This window comes from Mirounga angustirostris, unplaced genomic scaffold (assembly GCF_029215605.1).
Source record: "Mirounga angustirostris isolate CCGP_5_RB_7025 unplaced genomic scaffold, mMirAng1.0.hap1 SCAF_6, whole genome shotgun sequence".
In the NCBI taxonomy this organism is placed as follows: Eukaryota; Metazoa; Chordata; class Mammalia; order Carnivora; family Phocidae; genus Mirounga; species Mirounga angustirostris.
In genome coordinates, this window is record NW_026991714.1 from 69,782,726 (window position 1) to 69,807,685 (window position 24,960).

Consider the following 24,960-nt stretch of genomic DNA (forward strand, 5'->3'; position numbering starts at 1 on the left):
TCGACAAAGGAGGCAAAAACATGCAATGGGAAAAAGTCTCTTCAACAAATTGTTTTGGGAAAACTGGACAGCCACATGCAAAAGAATAAAACTGGACCACTTTCTTACACCATACACATAAATAGACTCAAAATGGGTTACAGACCTAAATGTGAGATTTGAAATCATAAAAATCCTAGAAGAGAACAGAGGCAGTAATTTCTTTGACATTGGCCAAAGCAACATCTTTCTAGTCATGTCTCCTGAGGCAACGGAAACAAAAGCAAAAATAAGCAATTGGGACTACATCAAAATAAAAACTTCTACACAATGAAGGAAACAATCAGTAAAACTATAAGACAACCTATGGAATGGGGGAAGATATTTGCACATGACATATCTGATAAAGGGTTAGTATCCAAAATATATAAAGAACTTATACAACTCAACACCCAAAAAATAAATACTCCAATTAAAAAATGGGCAGAGGACATGAACAGACATTTCTCCAAAGAAGAAATCCAGATGGCCAAGAGACACATGGAAAGATGCTCAACATCACTCAGCATCAGAGAAATACAAAACTGAGATATCACCTCACATGTGTCAGAATGGCTAAAATTAATAACAGGGAACAACAGGTGTTGGTGAGCATGTGGAGAAAGGGGAACCCTCTTGTACTGTTGGTGGGAATGCAAACTCTTGCAGTGACTGTGGAAAACAGTATGGAGGTTCGTTAAAAAGTTAAAATAGAACTACCCTGTGATCCAGTAATTGCACTCCTGGGTATTTATCAAAAAAGTACAAAAAGACTATTCAAAGCCATACATTAATCCCTATGTTTATAGAAACATTATTTACAATAGCCAAATTATGGAAGCAGTCCAAGTGTCCATCAACAAATGAATGAATAAAGAAGAAGTGGTATATATATATATATATATATATATATATATATATATACACAATGGAATATTACTCAGCCATCAAAACAAATGGAATCTTGCTGTTTGCAATACATGAATGGAGCTAGAGACTATAATGCTAACCGAAATAAGTCAGTAAGAGAAAGACAAATACCGTATGATTTCACTCATATGTGGAATTTAAGAAACAAACAAAGAGGAGAAAAAGGAGAAAGAGAGCGAGAGACAAGCCAAGAAATAGACTCTTCACTCTAGAGAACACACTGATGGTCACCAGATGGGAGGTGGGTGGGGGATGGGGGAAGTAGGTGATGGGGATTAAAGAGTTCACTTGTTGTGTTGAGCACTGAGTAATGTTTAGAATTGTCGAATCATGATACTGCATACCTGAAACTAATATAACACTTTATGTTAATGTAATGGAATTAAAATTAAAAATTTAATGAATAAAAAATTACACTAATGAATATAAGTTTATGATTGTGTTAAATACTAAGAAGGACAGGGACCGGGGTGCCTGGGTGGCTCAGTCGTTAAGTGTCTGCCTTTGGCTCAGGTCATGATCCCAGGGTCCTGGGATCAAGCCCCTCATCGGGCTCCCTGCTCAGCGGGAAGCCTGCTTCTCTCTCTCCCACTTATCCTGTTTGTGTTCTCTCTCTGGCTGTCTCTCTGTCAAATAAATAAATAAAATCTTAAAAAAAAAGAAAAAAAGGACAGGGACCTGGTGCAATTACAGCGTATCAGAGAGAAATTGACCCACTAAAACAAGTCAAGTTTGGTTCTCCAAAAAATTGAGCATGATAGCTGCCATCTTCTGACTAACTTCACTTATAATCCACCTGATTCTACTCTAGATTCTGTTTGTCTACCTTCCCTGGAAGTAAGGCTTGACTATCTAGATAGCAGTTCTGGCTAATGAGCTATGTTTAATAGAATTTGAGCCTTAAGTAACCTTCTTTTCTTACTGATTTTCTTACTTTTTTATTTTTCAAAGATTTTATTTATTTATTTGACAGAGAAATAGCGAGAACAAGAAACACAAGCAGGGGGAGTGGGAGAGGGGGAAGCAGGCTTCCTGCTCAGCAGGGAGCCCAATGTGGGGCTCGATCCCAGGACTCTGGGATCATGACCTGAGCCGAAAGCAGCCCCCTAATGACTGAACCACCCAGGCGCCCCTGATTTTCTTAGTTTAAAAAAAAAAAAAGATGTAATTGTACCACCATTCCCTCTACTTACTGTTTTGAAAATGGATATGATGCCTAGAACTAAGATATAGATTTTCGCCAGCCTGACATGAAGAGTTCTGTAAGCAATGATTACAGAGGTAGTGGAGAAAATGAGTGCATTATATTTGCATTTAATCTTCAGACAGACTATGTTAATTGTTATTCCCCAGATTCACAAATGATGAAACTTAAGGTTACAAAGTGTAGTATTTTTCCATGTCAAATTAGTTATATGTTAGGGTTACTATTTCAATCTGGTCTGACCCCAACGCCCATGTTACTACTATCACAGTGTATTGCCTTTCATGATACCACATCCTAGGCCTCAAGGAAAAGGTTGGGGCTTACACCAACAGGAAGGATTTCAGAAAGGGTATGAAGAGAGCTTTTCCAATATTTATGTTACCTTCAGAAGCCTCTCTAATGATTCAGTCACTGGCTGGGAGGATGTATCAACTCAATAGCTATTTGTGGAGTAAATGAATAAGTGAATGGATAATATAAGCAGAATCAAGAAGTTGAAAATGAAAAAAAAAATGAATTTAGAGGGGAGCTCTCATTTGATAAGAATGACTCAAGAATATGAAACATCATTTGCTAACCAGTTAGTTATTCAAAATAAATTGTTATTTTAAACATGTTTTGGGGAGTGCATTTTGGAGAAACTCTAACAGAGAAATATATTTTAATATATCTGAGTTCAATACCTGTGCTTGAAATTCATCAACCCAAGGTCATTTTCTCCATGCAGTCTTCACCCACATTGTGAAAAAAATGAGCTAATCATTGTCAGTTGTTTTTATTTGAAATACAGTCTTTCATACTTTTTATTTCAGGGAAAATCAGTTTCATATACATTATTTAATTGATAGGTAAAATAGAATGGCTAGAAAATTGAGGTTGTGAAAGTAGATATGACCAGCTACAGTCAAGGGAGCATGAGTGAGTGGGTCAATAAGAAAGATAAGGTTTTAATTTTCACAACATAAAGAGATATTATATGGGATAATATAGAGCAATAAATTCCTATGTTCATTTTATAGCCTGGCCCATCCACTGCAGGTTTGTCCTCTACATGGGTGAAATTAGTTACACTTGTATTAGGTTCTTATTGCTGCTGTACGAATTTTTACAAACATAGTGACTTAAAACAAGGATTTACATCCTTTTAAATGAACAGAAATAAAGGTATAACATTTTTATGTTAGGCATGCCAATTGCCAATTTGTACTTAGCCAGTTTCTTTTCATCACAGACATCCTGAATCAGATTAACTTTCTGCATCCTCAGTGATCCCTTTCCCTAACAGTTTAAAAATCCACATGCAGAATTGAGTATAGAAATACTCATTTTTTAAAACTTTATTGAACAGACTTACAAGCTTTATCAGTTAAACCCGAATTCTCTTGTCAGCCTAAGACCTAAGCTCTTGAACTTGTGATGAATACTGTTATACAAAATGCTATTGAATAGTAATGTTCTTTCACACATTAAGAAAAGCATAGGCTATTAATAAACTGAGCACCTCACAGAACTGTATTTTAGTCTTCAAATGCTTAAATTAATAAATCATCTTTTCTTGACAAAGTCAAATAATTTCTTATTAACTCATATAGTTATTTTAAAGGCAACTGATGAAAGGTGTAAGCAAAGAATGTCTTTTTTGACATGCTGAATTAGTAAAAGTCAAAATGATCATTTGTTCATGGTAGCGTTTGCACCATGCTGTGACAGGAAAGATTTTCCTTTATTTCCTCACATCCTTCCCAGAATGTGGAATGAACTTGCCCCCCATCCACCACCACCACTACACACACACACACGCACACACACACACACACACACGTGTCCAGAGATAATCCAGGACAGATAAATGGAAGAATGCTTTTGGTAATGCAGAAAAAGTTAGAACACACTGACTTGACTCTCATCTTTTTGAATTTTAATTTCAACTCATGTGTTTTGATTGTATACTTCCATGGTATTATCTATTTGGCATAAAGATCAATTGTATCAAAAGTTTTAGGTACCCAGATTTCATATTACAAAGGTTGAAATGACTGCTAGCCATTTTTACTTCAGTGATAATAACTGGTAAAATATTCTCAAGTTCAAAATATTTATGGGTTTTTGATTCTGTTTTGCCTAGGACTTGAACATAAGCTACATAAGAGGAATGTTTATTTCTTAAACTAATTTTCTTGTTTCAGAATGAGCCATTTAAATATAACTATTGCGTTCATTTACATACGCAAAGTTCTAACAATGTACAGATGGAGCTAGAGAGTATCATGCTAAGTGAAGTAAGTCAGTCAGAGAAAGACAAATACCATTTGATTGCCCTCATATGGGGAATTTAAGAAACAAAACAAATGTGCAAACTGGGAAAAAAAGAGAGAGAGAGAGAGAGGCAAACCAGGAAGCAGACTCTTCACTCTAGAGAACACACTGGTGGTCACCAGAGGGGATGTGGGTAGGGGGATGGGGGAAATAGGTAATAGGGATTCAGGAGTGTATTGGTTGTGATGAGCACTGAGTAATGGACAGAATTTTTGAATGACTATATTGTACACCTGAAACTAATATAACACTGTATGTTAACTAAATGGAATTTAAATAGAAGCTTAAAAAAATAAAATTCAAAGAGATCTCTTCCTGTGGCTTCCCACTACCATAAATATCTTCTTAGTTAATACTTATACAGGACTGACTGGGCGCCTGGGTGGCTCAGTTCGTTAAGCGACTGCCTTCAGCTCAGGTCATGATCCTGGAGTTCCAGGATCGAGTCCCGCATCGGGCTCCCTGCTCGGCAGGGAGTCTGCTTCTCCCTCTGCCCCTCCCCCCTCTCATGTGCTCTCTCTCATTCTCTCTCTCTGAAATAAATTTAAAAAATCTTTAAAAAAAATACTTATACAGGACTTAACATTTTACAATATGGCTTTATATAAATTATCACAATTGATATTCTCTGCAAAATGGCAACAAATGGAATCCAGATGCTAATATTTCCGTGTTGTAATATATTATAATACTACAAATGAAGGGCTTCTGTTGACACATTGGTGTTATCCTGTGTCATAGAGCAGATAAATTATGAAGAACAGTTTTACACAGGTTTTCTGATTTCTTCTTCTTATTTTTTTTATTCTTATGTTAATCCCCATACATTACATCATTAGTTTTAGATGTAGTGTTCCATGATTCATTGTTTGTGCATAACACCCAGTGCTCCATGCAGAATGTGCCCTCCTCAATACCGACCACCAGGCTAACCCATCCTCCCACTCCCCTCCCCTCTAGAACCCTCAGTTTGTTTTTCAGAGTCCATCGTCTCTCATGGTTCATCTACCCCTCCGATTTCCCCTGCTTCATTCTTCCCTTCCTGCTACTTTCTTCTTCTTCTTCTTTTTTTTTTCTTAACATATATTGCATTATTTGTTTCAGAGGTACAGATCTGAGATTCAACAGTCTTGCATAATTCACAGCGCTTACTAGAGCACATACCCTCCCCAGTGTCTATCACCCAGTCACCCCATCCCTCCCACCCCACCCCCACTCCAGCAACCCTCAGTTTGTTTCCTGAGATTAAGAATTCCTCATATCAATGAGGTCATATGATACATGTCTTTCTCTGTTTGACTTATTTCGCTCAGCATAATACACTCCAGTTCCATCCACGTCGTTGCAAATGGCAAGATCTCATTCCTTTTGCTGGCTGCATAATATTCCATTGTATATATATACCACCTCTTCTTGATCCATTCATCTGTTGATGCATATCTTGGCTCTTACCACAGTTTGGCTATTGTGGACATTGCTGCTATAAACATCGGGGTGCATGTACCCTTTTGGATCCCTCCTTTTGTATCTTTGGGGTAAATACCCACTAGTGCAATTGCTGGATCATATGGTAGCTCTATTTTCAACTTTTTGAGGAACCTCCATACTGTTTTCCAGAGTGGCTGCACCAGTTTGCATTCCCACCAACAGTGTAGGAGGGTTCCCCTTTCTCCGCGTCCCTGCCAACATCTGTCATTTCCTGACTTGTGAATTTTAGCCATTCTGACTGGTGTGAGGTGGTATCTCATGGAGGTTTTGATTTGGATTTCCCTGATGCCGAGCGATATTGAGCGCTTTTTCATGTGTCTGTTGGCCATTTGGATGTCTTCTTTGGAAAAATGTCTCTTCATGTCTTCTGCCCATTTCTTGATTGGCTTCTTTGTTCTTTGGGTGTTGAGTTTGATGAGTTCTTTATAGATTTTGGATACTAGCCCTTTATCTGATATGTCATTTGCAAATATCTTCTCCCATTCTGTCGGTTGTCTTTTGGTTTTGTTGACTGTTTCCTTTGCTTTGCAAAAGATTTTTATCTTGATGAAGTCCCAATAGTTCATTTTTGCCCTTGCTTCCCTTGCCTTTGGCGATGTTTCTAGGAAGAAGTTGCTTCGGCTGAGGTCAAAGAGGTTGCTGCCTGTGTTCTCCTTTAGGATTGTGATGGACTCCTGTCTCACAATGAGGTCTTTCAACCATTTAGAGTCTATTTTTGTGTGTGGTGTAAGGAAATGGTCCAGTTTCATTCTTCTGCATGTGGCTATCCAATTTTCCCAACACCATTTGTTGAAGAGACTGTCTTTTTTCCATTGGACATTCTTTCCTGCTTTGTCGAAGATGAGTTGACCATAGAGTTGAGGGTCCATTTCTGGGCTCTCTGTTCTGTTCCACTGATCTATGTGTCTGTTTTTGTGCCAGTACCATGCTGTCTTGATGATGACAGCTTTGTAATAGAGCTGGAAGTCCGGAATTGTGATGCCGCCGGCTTTGCTTTTCTTTTTCAACATGCTTCTGGCTATGCGGGGTCTTTTCTGGTTCCATACAAATTTTAGGATTATTTGTTCCATTTCCTTGAAAAAAGTGGATGGTATTTTGATGGGGATTGCATTGAATGTGTAGATTGCTCTAGGTAGCATTGACATCTTCACAATATTTGTTCTTCCAATCCATGAGCATGGAACGTTTTTCCATTTCTTTGTGTCATCCTCAATTTCTTTCATGAGTATTGTATAGTTTTCTGAGTACAGATCCTTTGTCTCTTTGGTTAGATTTATTCCTAGGTATCTTATGGTTTTGGGTGCAATTGTAAATGGGATCGACTCCTTAATTTCTCTTTCTTCTGTCTTGTTGTTGGTGTATAGGAATGCCACTGATTTCTGTGCATTGATTTTATATCCTGCCACTTTACTGAATTCCTGTATGAGTTCTAGCAGTTTTGGGGTGGAGTCTTTGGGGTTTTCCACATAAAGTATCATATCATCTGCAAAGAGTGAGAGTTTGACTTCTTCTTTGCCAATTTGGATGCCTTTGATTTCTTCTTGTTGTCTGATTGCTGTGGCTAGGACTTCCAATACTATGTTGAATAGCAGTGGTGATAGTGGACATCCCTGCCGCGTTCCTGACCTTAGGGGGAAAGCTCTCAGTTTTTCCCATTGAGAATGATACTCGCTGTAGGTTTCTCATAGATGGCTTTTATGATATTGAGGTATGTACCATCGATCCCTATACTCTGAAGAGTTTGGATCAAGAAAGGATGCTGTACTTTGTCAAAAGCTTTTTCTGCATCTACTGAGAGGATCATATGATTCTTGTTCTTTCTTTTGTTAATGTATTGTATCACATTGATTGATTTGTGGATGTTGAACCAATCTTGCTGCCCAGGGATAAATCCCACTTGGTCGTGGTGAATAATCCTTTTAATGTACTGTTGGATCCTATTGGCTAGTATTTTGGTGAGAATTTTTGCATCCATGTTCATCAGGGATATTCATCTGTAGTTCTCCTTTTTCATGGGGTCTTTGTCTGGTTTGGGGATCAAGGTAATGCTGGCCTCATAAAATGAGTTTGGAAGTTTTCCTTCCATTTCTATTTTTTGGAACAGTTTCAGAAGAATAGGTATTAATTCTTCTCGAAAGGTTTGCTAGAATTCCCCTGGGAAGCCATCTGGCCCTGGGCTTTTGTTTGTTGGGAGATTTTTGATGACTGCTTCAATTTCCTTCATGGTTATAGGTCTGTTCAGGTTTTCTATTTTTTCCTGTTTCAGTTTTGGTAGCTGATACATGTCTAGGAATGCATCCATTTCTTCCAGGTTATCGAATTTGCTGGCATAGAGTTGCACATAATATGTTCTTATAATTGTTTGTATTTCTTTGGTGTTGGTTGTGATCTCTCCTCTTTCATTCATGATTTTGTTGATTTGGGTCACTTCTCTTTTCTTTTTGATAAGTCTGGCCAGGGGTTGATCAATCTTGTTAATTCTTTCAAAGAACCAGCTCCTAGTTTCGTTGATCTATTCTACTGTTCTTTTAGTTTCTATTTCATTGATTTCTGCTCGATCTTTATGATTTCTCTTCTCCTGCTGGGTTTAGGCTTTATTTGCTGTTCTTTCTCCAGCTCCTTTAGGTGTAAGGTTAGGTTGTGTACTTGAGACCATTCTTGTTTCTTGAGAAAGGCTTTATTGCTATATACTTTCCTGTTAGGATTGCCTTTGCTGCATCCCAAAGATTTTGAACAGTTGTGTTTTCATTTCATTGGTTTCCATGTATTTTTTTAATTCTTCTTTAATTTCCTGGTTGACCCATTCATTCTTCAGTAGGATGCTCTTTAGCCACCATGTATTTGAGTTCTTTCCGACTTTCCTCTTGTGATTGAGTTCTAGTTTCAAAGCATTGTGGTCTAAAAATAGGCAGGGAATGATCCCAATCTTTTGGTACCAGTTGAGACCTGATTTATGACCTAGGATGGGATCTATTCTGGAGAATGTTCCATGGGCACTAGAGAAGAATGTGTGTTCTGTTGCTTTGGGATGGAATGTTCTGAATATGTCTGTGAAGTCCATTTGGTCCAGTGTGTCATTTAGAGTCTTTATTTCCTTGTTGATCTTTTGCTTAGACGATCTGTCCATTTCAGTGAGGGGGGTGTTAAAGTCCCCCACTATTATTGTATTGTTGTTGATGTGTTTCTTTGCTTTTGTTATTAATTGCCTTATATAATTGGCTGCTCCCATGTCAGGGGCATAGATATTTACAATTGTTAGATCTTCTTGTTGGATAGACCCTTTAAGGAGGATATAGTGTCCTTCCTCATCTATTACAGTCTTTTGTTTAAAATCTAATTTGTCTGATATAAGGATTGCCACCCCAGCTTTCTTTTGGTGTCCATTAGCATGGTAAATGGTTTTCCACCCCCTCACTTTCAATCTGGGGGTGTCTTTGGGTCTAAAATGAATCTCTTGCAGACAGCATATCGATGGGTCTTGTTTTTTAATCCAGTCTGATAGCCTGTGTCTTTTGATTGGGGCATTTAGCCCATTTACATTCAGGGTAACTATTGAAAGATAGGAATTTAGTGCCATTGTATTGCCTGTCAGGTGACTGTTACCGTATATTGTCTGTGTTCCTTTCTGGTCTGTGTTGCTTTTAGGGTCTCTCTTTGCTTAGAGGACCCCTTTCAAGATTTCCTGTAGGGCTGGTTTTGTGTTTGCAAATTCCTTTAGTTTTTGTTTGTCCTGGAAGCTTTTTATCTCTCCTTCAGTTTTCAATGACAGCCTAGCTGGATATAGGATTCTTGGCTGCATATTTTTCTCCTTTAGTATTCTGAATATATCGTGCCAATCCTTTCTGGCCTGCCAGGTCTCTGTGGATAGGTCTATTGCCAATCTAATGTTTCTACCATTGTAGGTTACATATCTCTTCTCCCGAGCTGCTTTCAGGATTTTCTCTTTGTCTATGAGACTCGTGAGTTTTACTATTAGATGTCGGGGTGTTGACCTATTTTTATTGATTTTGAGAGGGGTTCTCTGTGCTTCCTGGATTTTGATGCCTGTTTCCTTCCCCAAATTAGGGAAGTTCTCTGCTATAATTTGCTCCATTATACCTTCTGCCCCTCTCTCTCTTTCTTCTTCTTCTGGGATCCCAATTATTCTAATGTTGTTTCATCTTATGGTATCGCTTATCTCTCGAATTCTGCCCTCGTGATCCAGTAGTTGTTTATCTCTTTTTCTCAGCTTCTTTATTTTCCATCCTTTGGTCTTCTATATTACTGATTCTCTCTTCTGCCTCATTTATTCTAGCAGTTAGCGCCCCCATATTTGATTGCACCTCATTAATAGCCTTTTTGATTTCTACTTGGTTAGATTTTAGTTCTTTTACTTCTCCAGAAAGGGTTTTTCTAATAACTTCCATATTTTTTTCAAGCCCAGCTAGTATGTTTAAAGTGATGATTCTGGGGCGCCTGGGTGGCTCAGCTGGTTAAGCGACTGCCTTCGGCTCATGTCATGATCCTGGAGTCCTGGGATCGAGTCCCACATCAGGCTCCCTGCTCAGCGGGGTGTCTGCTTCTCCCTCTAACCCTACCCCTCTTGCGCTCTCTCTCTCACTCTGTCTCTCTTTCAAAGAAATAAATAAAATCTTTAAAAATAAATAAATAAATAAAGTGATGATTCTGAACTCTAGATCTGACATCGTACTAATGTCTGTATTGAGTAGGTCCCTGGCAGTCGGTACTACCTCTTGTTCTTTTTGTTGAGGTGATTTTTTCCGTCTTGTCATTTTGTGCAGAGGAGAATAGATTAATGAGAGAACAAAATGCTAGCAGAGTAACAATGTCCTCAGAAAATATACTCTAAACAAATCAGAAAAGACCTGAAGCAGTGGAACAAGAAACGGAAAGAGATTAAAAAGAAAAAGAAAAAGATAAAGATAAAGATAAAAACAAACAAAACAAAACAACAACAACAACAAAAACCAGAATGTGATCAAATATGATCAGGCTGGTATACAGATCAGTGCCACACACTAGATTTGGGGTGTATTTTGGTCTTTTAGAAGAAAGTGCCTCCCAAAATTTTAAAGAAAGAAAAACTTATATATGTACAAAAAATAAGGGTTGATATGATGAAGGGATGGAATATGACTGTAAAGATCAAAATTATAAAAAATTTTATAAAAGGAATTGATAAGAAGTTGTTTGAAAAAAGAAAGAAGAGGATTTAAAAAAAGAAAAAAAGAAATAAAAAGGGAGAGAATGTGATCAGTCAGGGGAGTAGAAAAAAACCATATACTAGAGATTTAGGGTATATTTTAATCTGTTAGAAGAAACTATCTCAAAATTTTAAAGAGAGAACAACTTATATATATATGCCAAAAATACGGGTAACTACTATGAAGGGATAGAATATGACTCTAAAAATGAAAAATAAAAATGTTTTTTAAAAAAAGGGATTGATAAAATGGTGGTTGAAAAAGGGAAAAAGAAAAATTGAAAACAAAAAAGAAAAAAGTTAAAAAAAAATTAACTTTGAAAGACTAAAGAATCATGGTAAATAAGCCATGAATTCTATGTGCAGTATTCCCCTAGTGCTGGAGTTCTGCCGTTCTCATTGATCGGTAAACTTGGTCTTGGCTGGCTGTTCTCGCTGATCTTCTGGGGAGGGGCCTGTTGCCTTGGTTTCCAAATGTCTTTGCCAGAGGCGGATTTGCCCCGCCCTTGCCCCCTCCCGGCTAAGTAATCTGCTCGGGTTTGCTCTCCAGGGTTTTTGTTCCCTGTGAGCTTTCTGTACAGCTTTGGAGGCGGAGAGTGAAAATGGCGGCCTCCCAATCTCTGCCCCAGAGGAGCCGAGAACTCGGGGCCCCGCTCCTCAGTGAGCCCCCAGAGAAAAGCCATCAGTCACTCCCGTCTCCTCGGTCTCCGGCCACACTTCGTGCTCACTCGGCCTGTGACCGCTTGTTTCTATCTCTGGCACCCGATCCCGGGTGGAGTCTCCAAACCCAGCAGATCCCTGCGGTGCACTCCCGCGCGTCTCCTCCCGGGGGAGGAAGGTGAGTCTCCCCGGATCTGCCGCTTGTTGGGTCCCTGCTGGAGGAGCAGGGGCCCTACTGTGCCGCGGATCACGGTTTATGGCAACCCCGAGCTGAGAGCCCGCGCCTGGGTTCCGCCTCTGCAGCCAGCTTCCCTGCTCATTACCCGGGAGCTCTGCCACACTCACGCATCCCCGGTCTTTCTGTGACCCCGAGGGTCCTGAGACCACACTGTCCCGGAGGGTTCCACCCTCCACTTAGCCACCAGAGTGACGTGCCTCAGCGGAGCAGACTTTTAAAAGTTCCGATTTTGTGCTCCGTGGTTCTATCACTTGCCAGAAGCGGCCAACAGAGGCCCCTCCCCCACCATCTATCCTCCCAAATATCGCCTCGAATTCACTTCTCCGCACATCCTACCTTCCAGAAAGTGGTCGCTTTTCTGATGAGAGAGTTGTTGCTCTTCTTTTCTTCGATCTCCTGTTGAGTTTGTAGGTGTTCAGAATGGTTTGATCCCTATCCAGCTGAATTCCTGAGAGGAGACGAAATCCATGTCTCCTACTCCTCCCCCATCTTGCTCTGCCCCCCGGTTTTCTTATTTCTAATAGCATACATTCCTTCCTTCTGTAAAGTATTCCATATATAGAAATCAGAAAGCCTCATGAGTTAAATAAATGACAGAAATATTAGGAAGATTAATTTTTAATTCAAAACGTGATTTTGAAAAGCATTGGGTCACTGGTTACTACTATTAAAAGAAATCCACTTGAAAGAGGCAGTGACAAATGCAATTCTCTGTATATCATTTGATAACAGGACAGTTTTAAAAGATAAATCATTTTATCTCTTCAAATGAAACCTGCAAGTCCTATAGAGGAAAAGAAAAAAATTACAGAAGTTACTGCAAAATACTTGGTCAAGTGTTTGATTACATTTCTAAAATTGTTATTCCCCTAAAATCCACATTCTCATTGTTTTGGGATAAATATGAATGTGATGTGTAATCCCTCATGAAAGATGCACGTGTTCTAGGATCACTTACCTCAGGCACACATACCCAACTTTTTAACTTTGGGTCAGAAGGCAATTTATAAACAGGGAAACTGTTGGATTTGTAGTCACCAGTCACCAACGCAGGTCTGTCCCTTATAGATAAGGATTCATCTATCTATTCCAAGAAGTTCCTTTCACTTTTCTTGATTCATGACTATCTTTCACTCCTGGGAGTATCTTCTCCTAACTCATTATGTATTGCACTCTGAAGGCAGTCATACCTCTCCTTCACAACCATCCCCATACAGCCCCTCTCTACTTGTGTTCTTCCTGCTGTCTGGGAAGATAAAAGATGAAAAATCTGGATCAGACTCTCACAATGCTGCTCAAGATTGTAGCCAGGATAGTCCTGTCTGTCTGCTGGAGGTCTGGACACAGGCCTTGCCTGTACTGGCCAGCAGCCTATTCTAAAGGAGCACCATACCCATTAAGATAGACGTGAATGATGTTTCCCTAGAGTTTCGATTTAAGATGAATGGTCAGGGTGCCTTTAGAAAGCTAAGGTTTAGGGGGAGAATCTATGCTTTCTAAGGCTGGAAATAAGTGCTTGGGTTGATTTTTTTAACAGGTTTATGCTATTTATTACACAAAACATACTGTCACTTGTAATACTGTTGAAGATTTATGATATCATCAGGAGGGAACTAAACACATCACACACAGAATTTCACTTGGAAGATCTCCACGAAACAGATTTATAGTTATTCTAAAATATTTGCTTTTGTCTCTTATTCATAAATTTTTTCTTTCTCCTGAGATCATTGTTACTGGCAGAACTCAGCCTTCCTAGCTTTGTTCTTTTTCTTTCTATTACCATTTTTATGTAAGATAGCTAGGGTAATTTTTCTTCTAAAAACCTGAATTATAGAGATTTTGGAACTTTACTGGGAAGGGATTTATCAAAGAATCATAGATATCTCACTTTAAGAACATTTTAGTACCATATGATGCCACCCAATGTAAATAATACTCATCATAGGTAAATGGGACATTTAGAGAATTTTTTTGCTTTTGATTCTATAGGCTATTCCAAGAATATAAATTCATTGTAAGATCCAGAAAAATTGTATATTTATATACAATTTATGTCAAGTCAAAAAAAGGAATAAGAAGCATCATTTTCAATTACTTCTTACTGCATTTTTATAGTTGATATGCTTCATCCATAGTCCCCATCCAGAATCTGTCATGATAAATAAATCCTTTCTAGAGGATGGACTACACAGTCTTTATTACTGGAGAGGGAGTCATCCCCGATTCTCTCTCAATTCTGCCCCTGTTGAAGTGGGACCAGACAGCTTAGACAGAAACATAAAGGTAATTCTTTTTCTTCCCAGAGCTAGAAGATTAAACCAGAATGTATTTCTAAGTGTATAGATCCAATCCTAAAATTGCCCTTCCTGTGACAGCTATAGTGCATTTACCTTTATTGTCGTGATTGGAGAAATTATCTTCTTCCTCCTCTACTGCTCTTGTGTTCTTTATAAGGCGTCTCTCTCATGCCTTCTCAGACCACTCAGCGTTGGACAGCGGACACCATTGTAAACAAAACCAGCAATTGTAGTTCATTCACATTTTCTAGATCAGTGTTTTGCTAATTGGTTTATATTTTAACTTCTATAGAAGAAATATCTGGGGTGCTTATTAAAAAAGGAGGGTTTCCAGACCCACTAAATAAGCTTCTAGTGTTTAGAATATGGGAATCTGCATTTTAAGTAATAGTGCAGGTAACCTCAATACACATAAAGTTTAAGAAGCTCTTTAGAAGCTTATAGAACATGAAAGGAAAGGAGAAAATGTATTTACTATTTCACACTATGTCATGTACATAATTCTTCTTATATCATCATGGATACTCAGTCATTGTTATTCCTCTGTCCCATTCTAAAATGTGTTCCAAAAGGAAGGCCCCAGGCATTTGAAATGAATCCAAGTCCAGCTCATTTCACCTCTGTTGCTTAGATTTGTCAATGTCTTCTCTTAGAATTATTTCAACAAATTAAATATAATAATACCAGGAAGAACTTTTGAGATTTTAATTATAACCCGTGTGTATCAGTAATCTTTGCAAAAACATATACCTGGAAGATGCTTTAAAAATTGCTGATTGTGAACAAATTTGTTGTCGACAAAATTAACTGCCAACTCACTCTATTTTTCTGACAATAAGTAATTAAGTTAGAGTGTTCTTTTTTTTTTACTAGAAAATAACTTTGGAAGTTTTACTAATTAAATTTCTCCTTAAACTTGTCAAGAATATTAAAGACATAGGTCAAATGTATAGTACCTGTAATTACCATGGTTGCACTTACCATTTTTAGTTATGCAGGGTTTTTTCTTTGCCGGCACAAAGAGACTGCAATTACTGTTGTCAGTGTCAAATACGTTACTCCCTGAGAAACACTGCAACTTGTTCCCCTGGACCAAGTCGTTTTTTAGTTCTAATTAAAGATCCTGAATAGGATATTCTCTGACTCAATCCAGACCAGTGTCTTCAAAGTTAACCTGCTTATCTATCCTGATTGTATGTGGTTTTAATATACTACTCAGCTGGGCTGAGCATGGTCAAGACTACAGGTGCTTATTCTAAGTGACCAAGTGTCAGAATGGAGATCAAATGTTGAACTGGCCTAATTTATCATACTTCAAGTTAACACATTGTGTCAAAGACAAAATAATTCCAAACTTTGGATAGTATAAGCCAGAAGCTATTATTTGGATATGAATTGCTGAGTAAAGGCTAATTAATAATTTCTCAGCCTATATAAATACAATCTGCAAGTAGATAAAGTGATGATCATGAATGTTTGTGGTTGAAAAAAATATCTGTACTATTCAGTGGGATGAACAAAATGATACTAAGCTTCTCTCTTAGAATTCCTGATTTTTGCTTTATCTAAATCATGATCTCCATACATTTTTTTTTAAAGATTTTATTTATTCATCTGAGACACAGAGATAGAGAGCATGAGCAGGGGGAGAGGCAAAAGGAGAGGGAGAAGCGAGCTCCCTGCTGAGTCAGGAGCCTGATGTGGGGCTCGATCCCAGAACCCTGGGATCATGACCTGAGCCAAAGGCAGACGTTTAACCATCTGAGCCACCCAGGCGCCCCTTCTCCATACATTTATTAAAGATTTATTTATTTATTTGAGAGAGAGAGCATGAGCGGGAGGGGCAGAGTGAGAGGGAGAGAGACTCTCCAGCAGGCTCCCCACTGAGCATGGAGCCCGATGTGGGGCTCCATCTTATGACCCTGAGATCTTGACCTGTGTGAAGCCGAGTCAGATGCTCAACCGACTGTTCTACCCAGGTGCCCTACCTCCATACATTTTTTAATGACAAAACCTAAATAAGATTATTATGAGGCTCTTTATCCTAAAGTTTGTTTCTTTTTGTTTAAAGAATGCAGTTGTATATAGTAATGTCAGATAGCAAAGCAGCTCTATGAATTCTTGTTTGCATATCTCCAGCCAGTTATTTTTCCTCTCCTCTCTTGTGAACTTCCCCAGCAGGATAGGAAGATGAAGGAACAAAAGATAGACATCTCTACAAGACTCACTTGTAATCTGTGTTTTCAGTGTTTTTAGAAATGAAAAATCATCTAGTTTTAAGATAAATCCTTGACATTAAATTATTTTTCTTGTTCTATGCCTCATTCTTAGTAGTGCAGAATGCAGTGGAAAATCCTGAAAAGTTAAGATTTTGGTTAATTTTGGGATAACAGGTGGTTTTATTGTATTATAAAAGAAAATATGCTCTGGTTTCATTGACTGATATATTTTTTTTATTCTTATGTTAATCCCCTACATTACATCATTAGTTTTAGATGTAGTGTTCCATGATTCATTGTTTGTGCATAACACCCAGTGCTTCATGCAGAATGTGCCCTCCTCAATACCCAACACAAGGCTAACCCATCCTCCCACCCTCCTCCCCTCTAGAACCCTCAGTTTGTTTTTCAGAGTCCATCGTCTCTCATGGTTCATCTACCCCTCCGATTTCCCCCTCTTCATTCTTCCCTTCCTGCTACCTTCTTCTTCTTCTTCTTCTTCTTTTTTTTTTTTCTTAACATATATTGCATTATTTGTTTCAGAGGTACAGATCTGTGATTCAACAGTCTTGCACAATTCACAGCGCTTACCAGAGCACATACCCTCACCAGTGTCTATCACCCAGTCACCCCATCCCTCCCACCCCACCCCACACTCCAGCAACCCTCAGTTTGTTTCCTGCGATTAAGAATTCTTCATATCAGTGAGGTCATATGATACATGTCTTTCTTTGTTTGACTTATTTCACTCAGCATAATACCCTCCAGTTCCATCCACGTCGTTGCAAATGGCAAGATCTCATTCCTTTTGATGGCTGCATAATATTCCATTGTATATATATACCACCTCTTCTTGATCCATTCATCTGTCGATGGACATCTTGGCTCTTACCACAGTTTGGCTATTGTGGACATTGCTGCTATAAACATCGGGGTGCACGTACCCTTTCGGATCCCTACTTTTGTATCTTTGGGGTAAATACCCCGTAGTGCAATTGCTGGATCATATGGTAGCTCTATTTTCAACTTTTTGAGGAACCTCCATACTGTTTTCGAGAGTGGCTGCACCAGCTTGCATTGCTACCGACAGTGTAGGAGGGTTCCCCTTTCTCCGCATCCCCGCCAACATCTGTCGTTTCCTGACTTGTTAATTTTAGCCATTCTGACTGGTGTGAGGTGGTACCTCATGGAGGTTTTGATTTGGATTTCCCTGATGCCGAGCGATATTGAACGCTTTTTCATGTGTCTGTTGGCCATTTGGATGTCTTCTTTGGAAAAATGTCTCTTCATGTCTTCTGCCCATTTCTTGATTGGCTTCTTTGTTCTTTGGGTGTTGAGTTTGATGAGTTCTTTATAGATTTTGGGTACTAGCCCTTTATCTGATATGTCATTTGCAAATATCTTCTCCCATTCTGTGGGTTGTCTTTTGGTTTTGTTGACTGTTTCCTTTGCTTTGCAAAAGATTTTTATCTTGATGAAGTCCCAATAGTTCATTTTTGCCCTTGCTTCCCTTGCCTTTGGTGATGTTTCTAGGAAGAAGTTGCTTCGGCTGAGGTCAAAGAGGTTGCTGCCTGTGTTCTCCTTTAGGATTGTGATGGACTCCTGTCTCACAATGAGGTCTTTCAACCATTTAGAGTCTATTTTTGTGTGTGGTGTAAGGAAATGGTCCAGTTTCATTCTTCTGCATGTGGCTATCCAATTTTCCCAACACCATTTGTTGAAGAGACTGTCTTTTTTCCACTGGACATTCTTTCCTGCTTTGTCGAAGATGAGTTGACCATAGAGTTGAGGGTCCATTTCTGGGCTCTCTATTCTGTTCCATTGAACTATGTGTCTGTTTTTGTGCCAGTACCATGCTGTCTTGATGATGACAGCTTTGTAATAGAGCTGGAAGTCCGGAATTGTGATGCCGCCGGCTTTGCTTTTCGTTTTCAATATTCCTCTGGCTATGCGGGGTCTTTTCTGGTTCCATACAAATTTTAGGATTATTTGTTCCATTTCCTTGAAAAAAGTGGATGGTATTTTGATGGGGATTGCATTGAATGTGTAGATTGCTCTAGGTAGCATTGACATCTTCACAATATTTGTTCTTCCAATCCATGAGCATGGAACGTTTTTCCATTTCTTTGTGTCGTCCTCAATTTCTTTCATGAGTATTTTATAGTTTTCTGAGTATAGATCCTTTGTCTCTTTGGTTAGATTTATTCGTAGGTATCTTATGGTTTTGGGTGCAATTGTAAATGGGATCGACTCCTTAATTTCTCTTTCTTCTGTCTTGTTGTTGGTGTATAGGAATGCCACTGATTTCTGTGCATTGATTTTATATCCTGCCACTTTACTGAATTCCTGTATGAGTTCTAGCAGTTTTGGGGTGGAGTCTTTGGGGTTTTCCACATAAAGTATATCATCTGCAAAGAGTGAGAGTTTGACTTCTTCTTTGCCGATTTGGATGCCTTGTATTTCTTTTTGTTGTCTGATTGCTGTGGCTAGGACTTCCAATACTATGTTGAATAGCAGTGGTGATAGTGGACATCCCTGCCGCGTTCCTGACCTTAGGGGGAAAGCTCTCAGTTTTTCCCATTGAGAATGATATTCGCTGTAGGTTTTTCATAGATGGCTTTTATGATATTGAGGTATGTACCTTCGATCCCTATACTCTGAAGAGTTTGGATCAAGAAAGGATGCTGTACTTTGTCAAAAGCTTTTTCTGCATCTACTGAGAGGATCATATGATTCTTGTTCTTTCTTTTGTTAATGTATTGTATCACATTGATTGATTTGTGGATGTTGAACCAACCTTGCAGCCCAGGGATAAATCCCACTTGGTCGTGGTGAATAATCCTTTTAATGTACTGTTGGATCCTATTGGCTAGTATTTTGGTGAGAATTTTTGCATCCATGTTCATCAGGGATATTGGTCTGTAGTTCTCCTTTTGATGGGGTCTTTGTCTGGTTTTGATATCAAGGTGATCGTGGCCTCATAAAATGAGTTTGGAAGTTTTCCTTCCATTTCTATTTTTTGGAACAGTTTCAGAAGAATAGGTATTAATTCTTCTTGAAATGTTTGCTAGAATTCTCCTGGGAAGCCATCTGGCCCTGGGCTTTTGTTTGTTGGGAGATTTTTGATGACTGCTTCAATTTCCTTAGTGGTTATAGGTCTGTTCAGGTTTTCTATTTCTTCCTGGTTCAGTTTTGGTAGCTGATACATGTCTAGGAATGCATCCATTTCTTCCAGGTTATCAAATTTGCTGGCATAGAGTTGCACATAATATGTTCTTATAATTGTTTGTATTTCTTTGGTGTTGGTTGTGATCTCTCCTCTTTCATTCATGATTTTGTTGATTTGGGTCATTTCTCTTTTCTTTTTGATAAGTCTGGCCAGGGGTTGATCAATCTTGTTAATTCTTTCAAAGAACCAGCTCCTAGTTTCGTTGATCTGTTCAACTGTTCTTTTAGTTTCTATTTCATTGATTTCTGCTCGATCTTTATGATTTCTCTTCTCCTGCTGGGTTTAGGCTTTATTTGCTGTTCTTTCTCCAGCTCCTTTAGGTGGAGGGTTAGGTTGTGTACTTGAGACCTTTCTTGTTTCTTGAGAAAGGCTTGTATTGCTATATACTTTCCTCTTAGGACCGCCTTTGCTGCATCCCAAAGATTTTGAATAGTTGTGTTTTCATTTTTATTGGTTTCCATGTATTTTTTTAATTCTTCTTTAATTTCCTGGTTGACCCATTCATTCTTCAGTAGGATGCTCTTTAGCCACCATGTATTTGAGCTCTTTCCAACTTTCCTCTTGTGACTGAGTTCTAGTTTCTTTTTTTTTTTTAAGATTTTATTTATTTATTTGACAGAGAAAGACACAGTGAGAGAGAGAACACAAACGGGGAGTGGGAGAGGGAGAAGCAGACTCCCCACCGAGCAGGGAGCCCGATGCGGGACTCGATCCCGGGACTCCAGGATCATGACCTGAGCCGAAGGCAGTTGCTTAACCAACTGAGCCATCCAGGTGCCCTGAGTTCTAGTTTCAAAGCATTGTGGTCTGAAAATAGGCAGGGAATGATCCCAATCTATTGGTACCGGTTGAGACCTGATTTATGACCTAGGATGTGATCTATTCTGGAGAATGTTCCATGGGGACTAGAGAAGAATGTGTTTTCCATTGCTTTGGAATGGAATGTTCGTCAGAACATGTCTGTGAAGTCCATTTCGTCCAGTGTGTCATTTAAAGGCTTTATATCCCTGTTGATCTTTTGCTTAGACGATCTGTCCATTTCAGTGAGGGGGATGTTAAAGTCCCCCACTATTATTGTATTGTTGTCAATGTGTTCCTTTGCTTTTGTTATTAATTGCCTTTTATAATTGGCCGCTCCCATGTTAGGGGCATAGATATTTACAATTGTTAGATCTTCTTGTTGGATAGACCCTTTAAGGACGATATAATGTCCTTCCTCATCTCTTATTACAGTCTTTTGTTTAAATTCTAATTTGTCTGATATAAGGATTGCCACCCCAGCTTTCTTTTGGTGTCCAATAGCATTGTAAATGGTTTTCCACCCCCTCACTTTCAATCTGGGGGTGTCTTTGGGTCTAAAATGAATCTCTTGCAGACAGCATATCGATGGGTCTTGTTTTTTAATCCAGTCTGATAGCCTGTGTCTTTTGATTGGGGCATTTAGCCCATTTACATTCAGGGTAACTATTGAAAGATAGGAATTTAGTGCCATTGTATTGCCTGTCAGGTGACTGTTACCGTATATTGTCTGTGTTCCTTTCTGGTCTGTGTTGCTTTTAGGGTCCCTCTTTGCTTAGAGGACCCCTTTCAAGATTTCTTGTAGGGCTGGTTTTGTGTTTGCAAATTCCTTTAGTTTTTGTTTGTCCTGGAAGCTTTTTATCTCTCCTTCAATTTTCAATGACAGCCTAGCTGGATATAGGATTCTTGGCTGCATATTTTTCTCCTTTAGTGCTCTGAATATATCCTGCCAGTTCTTTCTGGCCTGCCAGGTCTCTGTGGATAGGTCTGTTGCCAATCTAATGTTTCTACCATTGTAGGTTACATATCTCTTCTCCCGAGCTGCTTTCAGGATTTTCTCTTTGTCTCTGAGACTCGTAAGTTTTACTATTAGATGTCGGGGTGTTGACCTATTTTTATTGATTTTGAGAGGGGTTCTCTGTGCTTCCTGGATTTTGATGCCTGTTTCCTTCCCCAAATTAGGGAAGTTCTCTGCTATAATTTGCTCCATTATACCTTCTGCCCCTCTCTCTCTTTCTTCTTCTTCTGGGATCCCAATTATTCTAATGTTGTTTCATCTTATGGTATCGCTTATCTCTCGAATTCTGCCCTCGTGATCCAGTAGTTGTTTATCTCTCTTTTTCTCAGCTTCTTTATTTTCCATCATTTGGTCTTCTATATTACTGATTCTCTCTTCTGCCTCATTTATCCTAGTAGTTAGTGCCCCCATTTTTGATTGCACCTCATTAATAGCCTTTTTGATTTCTACTTGGTTAGATTTTAGTTCTGTTACTTCTCCAGAAAGGGTTTTTCTAATAACTTCCATATTTTTTTCAAGTCCAGCTAGTATCTTTAAAGTGATGATTCTGAACTCTAGATCTGACATCGTACTAATGTCCGTATTGAGTAGGTCCCTGGCAGTCGGTACTACCTCTTGTTCTTTTTGTTGAGGTGATTTTTTCCGTCTTGTCATTTGTGCAGAGGAGAATAGATTAATGAGAGAACAGAATGCTAGCAGAGTAACAATGTCCCCAGAAAATATACTCTAAACCAATCAGAAAAACCCTGAAGCAGTGGAAAAAGAAACGGAAAGAGAGAAAAAAGTAAAAGAAAAAAAGTAAAAGAAAAAGATAAAAACAAACAAAACAAAACAACAACAACAACAAAAACCAGAATGTGATCAAATATGATCAGGCTGGTATATAGATCAGTGCCACACACTAGATTTGGGGTGTATTTTGGTCTGTTAGAAGAAAGTGCCTCCCAAAATTTTAAAGAAAGAAAAACTTATATATGTACAAAAATAAGGGTTGACATGATGAAGGGATGGAATATGACTGTAAAGATGGAAATTATAAAAAAATTTTATAAAAGGACTTGATAAGTTGTTTGAAAAGAGAAAGAAGCGAATTTAAAAAAAGAGAAAAAAGAAAAACGAAAAAAAGGGAGAGAAATGATCAGTCAGGGGAGTAGGAAAAACCATATACTAGAGATGTAGGGTATATTTTAATCTGTTAGAAGAAACTATCTCAAAATTTTAAAGGGAGAACAACTTATATATATATGCCAAAAATACGGGTAACTACTATGAAGGGATAGAATATGACTCTAAAAATGAAAAATAAAAATGTTTTTTAAAAAAAGGGATTGATAAGCTGTTGGTTGAAAAACGGAAAAAGAAAAATTCAAAAAAAAGAAAAAATACAGTTAAAAAAATTAACTTTGAAAGACTAAAGAATCATGGTAAAAAAGCCATGAATTCTATGTGCAGTATTCCCCTAGCACTAGAGTTCTGTCGTTCTCATTGATCGGTAAACTTGGTCTTGGCTGGCTGTTCTCGCTGATCTTCTGGGGAGGGGCCTGTTGCAGTGGTTCTCAAATGTCTTTGCCGGAGGCGGATTTGCCCCGCCCTTGCCCCCTCCCGGCTAAGTAATCTGCTCGGTTTTGCTCTCCGGAGCTTTTGTTCCCTGCGAGCTTTCCGTACAGCTTTGGAGGCGGAGAGTTTAAATGGTGGCCTCCCAATCTTTAAATGGAGCCGAGAACTCGGGGCCGCTCCTCAGTGAGCCCCCAGAGAAAAGCCGTCAGTCACTCCCGTCTCCCCGGTCTCCGGCCGCACTCCGTGCTCACCCGGCCTGTGACCGCGCGTTTCTATCTCTGGCACCCGACCCCGCGTGGAGCCTCCAAACCCAGCAGATTCCTGCGGTGCGCTCCCGCGCAGCTCCTCCCAGGGGGAGGAAGGTGAGTCTCCCCGGATCTGCCGCTTGTTGGGTCCCTGCTGGAGGAGCAGTGGCCCGACTGTGCCGCGGATCACGGTTTACGACAACCCCGAGCTGAGAGCCCGCGCCTGGGCTCCACCTCTGCAGCCGGCTTCTCTGCTCCATTACCTGGGAGCTCTGCTACACTCAGACACCCCCTGTCTTTCTGTGTCCCTGAGGGTCCTGAGACCACACTGTCCCAGAGGGTTCTACCCCCGCTTTGCCACCAGAGTGACGTCCCTCAGCAGAGCAGACTTTTAAAAGTTCCGATTTTGTGCTCCGTGGCTCTATCACTTGCCAGAAGCGGCCCACGGAGGCCCCTCCCCTGCCGTCTATCCTCCCGAATATCGCCTCGGATTCACTTCTCTGCACGTCCTACCTTCCAGAAAGTGGTCGCTTTTCTGATGAGAGAGTTGTTGCTCTTCTTTTCTTCGATCTCCTGTTGAGTTTGTAGGTGTTCAGAATGGTTTGATCCCTATCCAGCTGAATTCCTGAGAGGAGACGAAATCCTGGTCTCCTACTCCTCCGCCATCTTGCTCCACCCCCCCATTTACTGATATTTTAATGTACCAGCCCAAAGCTAGTATAAAGCCTGCAAATATTTCTGAATACAGGTCCATTAAGACTGGGTTTAGAATAGGAGATATGGGATAGAAAGTCTAATAATGAATCCAGTCATCTAGAAAAACAGAGAAGCCATTTTTGCAGTCATATTAAAACATCCGTGGGGATGTTTAGATACCTTCTTTTTAAAAAGTTTTTATTTAAATTCCAGTTAGTTAACATGCAGTGTAGTATTAGTTTTAGGTGTACAATATAGTGATCCAACACTTCCATACATCACTCTGTGCTCATCAGAATAAGTGGTCTCCTTCATCACCATCACCGATTTCCCCCATCCCCGCACCCACCTCCCCTCTGGTGACCATCAGTGTGTTCTCTAGAGTTAAGAGTCTGTTTCTTGGTTTGCCTCTCTCTCTCTCTCTTTTTTTTCCCCTTTGCTCATTTGCTTTGTTTCTTAAATTGCATATACCTTCTGATAACAACATTCAAAACCCTGAGTATAGGGTAACAGTTTCTAATAAACTTTCTGACCATGAATATGGAAATGCAGAATCATTTGTTTGCCTGTGGTAACTGTATCATTCTCTCCTGGCCTTTTAAAAATTTAATACACTGGGCACCTGGGTGGCTCAGTCCTTAAGCGGCTGCCTTCAGCTCAGGTCATAATCGCAGAGTCCTGGGATCGAGCCCCACATCTGGCTCCCTGCTCTGCGGAGAGCCTGCTTCTCCCTCTCCCACTTCCCCTGCTTGTGTTCCTCTCTCATTGAGTCTCTCTCTGTCAAATAAATAAATAAAATCTTTAAAAATAAATAAATAAATAAATTTTAATACATTAC